At 46.2% G+C, this 5,801-nt stretch overlaps 1 protein-coding gene across 1 annotated transcript in view; it reads right to left on the bottom strand.

The window, feature by feature from the left end:
• sema4c (sema domain, immunoglobulin domain (Ig), transmembrane domain (TM) and short cytoplasmic domain, (semaphorin) 4C) overlaps positions 1-5,446 on the bottom strand; it is a 110,138-nt gene extending 104,692 nt beyond the window's left edge. The window contains exon 1 of the mRNA XM_008297656.1: positions 4,921-5,446. The gene's annotated coding sequence lies outside the window, so the exon portion shown is untranslated. The remainder of the gene's footprint in view (positions 1-4,920) is intronic.
• Between the last annotated feature and the right edge of the window lie 355 nt (positions 5,447-5,801).

Raw genomic sequence — 5,801 nt, 5'->3', positions numbered from 1 at the left:
AAGAAGGTTGCCGGTTCGCGTCCCGGTGGGGGCACCGGAATCTTTCTGCGTGGAGTTTGCATGTTCTCCCCGTGCAACGTGGGTTCTCCCACACAGTCCAAAAACATGTTGAGGTCAATTGGTGATTCTAAATTGTCCGTAGGTGTGAATGTGAGTGTGCTTGGTTGTCTGTCTCTAAGTGTAGCCCTGCGATGGACTGTCCAGGGTGTCTCCTGCCTTCACCCTAAGTCGGCTGGGATAGGCTCCAGCCCCCCGCAACCCTAGTGAGGATTAAGCGGTGTATAGAAAATGGATGGATGTATAAATGATCAGTCAACTCTGATAAAACCCCTGAAACATTTTGGTGACTATGACCCAAAACAATGTTCAAAAGGCATTTTCTCCCACAGGTTATACTTCTATTACACATTATAAAGTTCTAGTTCAGTGTTGAAAAGTAGCTGACTGGCGTTTTGGGAGGAGGCCAGGGCATGTCATACAACCAGCAACTTTGATGTTACAGAATTCTCTCATAGATGTCAATTCAGAATAAGTTGTGAGTCTTTGCTACTACTCTACCTTCATGTTGTTGCAGACCAACCACACCACTCATGGTAGCCGCAATTCCCACTGGCAACGACAACAGGCCCAACTTCAATGCAAAAACTGCTCAGAATCGGCTATATGAACGTGACAACCTGATCAAGTATCCACTGAATGCGCTGGAACAAGTCCGATCCACAGATGTTCCACCCTGCAACCCACAAGGACCCGCTGCCAACTTCCCCAGAACCCCAGAGGTCCCAGCTCCATGGCGCAAGATGGGTGTTTTTAATACTTTGGCTTTGATTTATCATTATAGTGAGGGATTAAGAGAAATATGGGCACATCACAGGAAGAGAGAGGGGAGGCAACAAGCTTCATGGGTTCTGGTCCTAACTTAGACAAATGAAATAAAGACAAATTTGATTGCGATTAATTACACAGGCTCAGTTTTCATGATTAATGTGCTAATGAAATGCTAATGTGCCGAGCTAATGTGGGGCCAGGTCCAAAATTTGTGTCCATGTGGCGACTGTGCTACAAGGGCAGCAGTGTGTACGCGTGGAATACGTGGATATGCGCCCTCCCAGCTGACTCCAAACACACCAGAAAGTCATAATAATGGTGTCCACAGCTGTCCGTGTGCACCTCCACAAGGGAGTAGATTCAAGGCCTAACACTCCTTCGTTTCATGTTCTGGTTTCACTGTCAGTTTTAGGGAGCTGTGCACATATCACAGCAGCATTCATTATCTTGTCTACACAGCTGATGGAGTCCCTGATAAGGAACCAATAGCAATAATAATGCAGACTCATGCAAAGTGAAGGCATAAAAGCATAAGGTTTATATCACTTTGACCCTGAACCGTGCCAGAATCCATTTGCCATGATGTTCCCGTAAACAAGCCTCCTCCCCTCCTTCTCTAAACATCAGGCCGTCCAGCCCAGCCCTGCCTCCCGCTGTTCCCCTCCAGCACACACACACCACCCATCTGCTTCAACTCTCCAGACCTTGCATCTGGCCTTCCATGAACCATATCTCTGTTCAGTTCTCTCTCTCTCACACGCACGCACACACCGACGAGCATAAACAGAAAAAAACAAAAAACAGAATCAGTGTGATTCTGTTCGTGCAGCATCAGAACACAGAGGGCACAGCTTGCGATGTGAACTCCCTTCAGCTCAGCAGGAAATAAGACCAGTTTGAAACAGCAAAAACAAAACCAGATCTGCTTCTAAAAGAGACTTTTTTTTTAAGCAAAGAAAGGCAGATAGAATTAAATCTGTTGTGGGAAGCAAGAAAGATGTTTTTGAAAAAAAAAAAAAAAGCCTCCTGTGGGAAGCTGGCAACATCAACTGTTGCTCAGCAAAGGGAGAAAATAAAAAAATATAAAAAGCGTCTCCCACCATCTAAAATACATTATCGTTAGCAGATTCAGATCCATACACTCACACAACACCACAGCCAGCGTGAATGCAAACTGCGTGTGTTCCCGTATGCGAAGCTGCGGAGCTACAGAATCGGCTGTGATCCTGTTATCATGGGATTTTACTGTGCATTCAGCTGCTCGCCATGTGGGCTGCAGCATCTATTGCATCGACGTGATGCATGTGACACAGAGATGACAATTAAACACGCGCAAACACAGCGGACAGCAGACATCTGGTACAGTGACGGTGTCACAGCTATGACACAATGTTGACCCTCAGGTGTCAATACGCACAGCTTCATCATCATGCATGTGAACACAAAGACGGGGAGACACATGCGGCGACGCAATTAGCGAACAGGGCTGAATAATTGGATTGATAAGCGAAACTGGCTATTACAGCTACGTTCACTGTTTGAGTCACTTTTCAAACAAACACACCAGAAATGTGCTTTTTATAGGCTTTTCAAGCGGGAGGATGTGCAGCGTTCTGACAAGACATTTAACATCTCTGGGTGTCAGACTGTGAGCCAGACAAAGCGACACATTTAAAGACGTCATATTGTGCTTGAGAAAACGCTAATGGCGACTATGACTTCACGTTCAGACTGATGTGTTTGTTTGATTGTGTCTAGTTTCTATTAATTCAAACTATTGGCAATGTGACTTTTTGCAGTTTTAACATGAACTGTTGGAGACTATAATCTGAGTACTTGCGGGAATGTGTATTATGATGTTGCTGACAAGTATGCAATTGGATGCGGTGACTCAAGGGTCCAAATTTCCCTGTGGGACAATGAAGTATCTATCTATCTATCTGGAAAATAAAAGTCGCTTGCAGCCTTGTAGTGAATGAGACAGCAGTGTGGACGACACATGCACAACACAACAGCCAGGAGGGACACATAAATCCACGCACATGCTGCGAAAAGTAGATAAAAGTTTGAAGAAATTCCGCATCTGTCAAGCTTGTCTTCAAACATCACAAAAGAATATGTGAAACTGTGAAGCTGCACATGTCTGTAAACCCCACTGGTTGAAGTGTGGCCGTTTACATGTGTGCATTTAGTCTGCGTGACTGTGTGCTATTCAACTGTATGTGTGTGTGTGTGTGAGAGAGAGAGAAGCAGGAGTGTGTGTGTATGTGTGTGAGGGAAGATGGGAAGGAGGCTGGCTGTCAGGATGTGGAGTCCATTGTCTGTCCGACAATGAAGAGATCGAGTCGGCAGGAGTCCTGTGGCTCCCTCAATGGAGGCATTAACATCTGGGGCCAGAGGGCTGCAGTGTGTGTGTGTGTTTGTGTGTGTGTGTGTGTGTGTATGTGTGTGTCTTTGTCACAACCACCCTGGATAAAACTGGATTTTCAAGGCTTTTCCCCCCTCTTCCTGATAGGGAATAATGCAGATGTCAGGAGGAATTCAACAAATAAATTGGTTTCCAGAGATATCTCCTCGTAACCTGCTTCAACTCCTTCACAATCTGCCGTGCGCACTTATATCAAGGATTACGTGTGTTTTAAAGGTCCGTGAACTCGATTTCACAAATTAAAAGGTGGGTAAAGTGAATTTGGTCAGGATTATCCTCTCTGCGCCGCAAATGTCAACTTTGCCAACTTCTGCTAGTATATTACTTTCATTAATCTTTGCAAATGGCACAGACACACACGGAGACGTGCCGGGCTGCCCGCCCACCAACCTTAAAAGAAATCCCATGAAAAGCCTCATGAGACAATTACACAAATATCACAACCCAGAGCAAATCCTCGAGCACAATAACGCTCGTGTAAAGCCTATCTGCTCCATCCCACATGGCAATAACATGCCTCCACTAACTTCTCCCACAACCCTCGCTCTGTAACACCCCCTCCTCCCTCTCTCTCTCTCTCCTGCACTGTCTGTTAGTTAACTGGCACTGGCACCATCCAGCTTGTTAAAAAAAAACACACAAAAAAAACTCCTTCTCTTTCTGAAACACCACCTTTTTTTTTACACAAACCCTCGCTCACTGTCCAGTGTGGACGCCTGCCTCCCCCACCCCACCCCCATCCATCCTCCTCCTCAGTAATTACAATAATCACTCAACTGAAGCTAATACTTACTTCATTAAGGCAAGAAAAAAAAATCTGGAGGGGGGGGGGATGAGGAGTAAAGAAAAAAAAAAGCACTCCAAAGTAATATCTCAAGTCTGTGGATTATTGTCACCATAAGAGCTTAATTTTTTGGAGTGTCAGCTGAGCGAGCGGGGGAATACAGGCAGCACTTGAGGGGAACTCTGCTGCTTTTATGGCGTTGGAAAATTAAAAAGCTCTATGTGTTTGCAGTGGGAAACTCTAAAATCATTAATCTGCATAAGTGGAGAATACTTTGAAATGTGCTGGAGCACCTCTATAATCTAGTTCCCCTTGGAGTGGCAAAGTAACTTAGGAGCATTATTTGAATATTATAGTGATGCTGGTGAAGACACAAAGCGAGGAAAGGTGCCTAAAAGTTCAATAGGAGACACCACATCCACTCAGGACTTGGAAATATGAGAGGGAAAGACTGTTTTTTTTTACTAATCCTGACACAATGCAGCAAAACCACTGCTCCTGAGCAACACATCCTGTACAGTTACTGTACTGTGATTTAGCAACAGCACACACAGTACATGCACACACTACAGTGAGTTGATTCCCTTCCAACTGCTGCTGACCGCAGTGCGCTGTGTTTACACTGCGCGGAGAGGAGATAAAGTTGCAGCACACTGAGCCCAAAAACTGGCAACCCTTACAACAACCTAGATGATGTGTCCACACAATCCCTATCTCCAAATCGTCCTGTGCGTAAAACAGAAGAAAAGACATGTGGGGGGATTCGTGGCAACAGTTGGAGATCCGGACGCTCCGGGTTTTGGATTTTCTGTCTTCCTTCGTCTACTTTTAATCCTCGCAGCGCAGCAGCCTCCATTACAGCCTCCGATAAAGAACTTACCTTATTATCACGGCGATGGTGCTGATGATCGCAGTCTTTCTCTGGCGACAGATCCCGTATCCCTTCCTCCCTGCCTCTTCTCCGTTATCTGGCGTTTGTTTTTTTGAATTTGGAGTTATAAATTATTCCACATCCTCATCAATTTCTGATGAATTCGTCCGCCGTTTCTCTCTCTCTCTCTCTCCCCTCTCTCTGATTTTTTTTTTTTTCAAATGTTTGGACCAGAAGGCAAATCAAGCCATATGATCCTGTCATTCAGTTTCTACACAGAAGAACTGGCTTCTCCGCGCAACTCCCTCCCAAGGCTTTGTAACACGAAACCAAGAGGAGGAGGAGGAGGAGGAGGAGGAGGAGAAAAGGAGCGCAGGAAGAAAAAAAAAAGGGCAAAGAAAAGAAAAGAAAAGCGTGAATTTAATCCGCTATCTGGGACGAGCTAGAAGGATCTTATCCGCCTGTGTGAGTCAGAAGTTTGAGAGCAGTCCGTAGCGAGCAGACACGTCGGAGTGGATCGTGGCGCTGCGTCTCTGTGCCAACCTCCGCTGGAAATGATGCGTGTGTTCGCGGCGCTGCGGCGTGTGTGCGCCCCCAGCCTGCTCCTGCAGTACGCATCGCAGCGGGGACCGGGGAGGATTTCAAAAAAAAAAAAAGGGCACACAAACAGGTCTCCGCCCCTTTCGAACAAGGGCCCCGACAGAGCCGAGGGGCCCCTCCAGCAGCCATTACACCGCTTGATTAAGACGCTTTCATTGTGTGGGGAAGTGGAAGGTCTGTTTTTGGCAAAGCGCTGCGTAACCTGGAGTCTGACCTGGAGACGCTCTGAGGTCCTTTTTTTTAACGACCCCCCCCCTCCCCAACTTAAATTTGGTTTGGAGAGAGCAGGG

The sequence above is a fragment of the Stegastes partitus genome, unplaced genomic scaffold (assembly GCF_000690725.1).
Source record: "Stegastes partitus isolate 25-593 unplaced genomic scaffold, Stegastes_partitus-1.0.2 Scaffold26, whole genome shotgun sequence".
Taxonomy (NCBI): domain Eukaryota; kingdom Metazoa; phylum Chordata; class Actinopteri; family Pomacentridae; genus Stegastes; species Stegastes partitus.
Note: the sequence above shows the minus strand (reverse complement) of the source record. Positions and strands in the feature narration are given on the sequence as shown.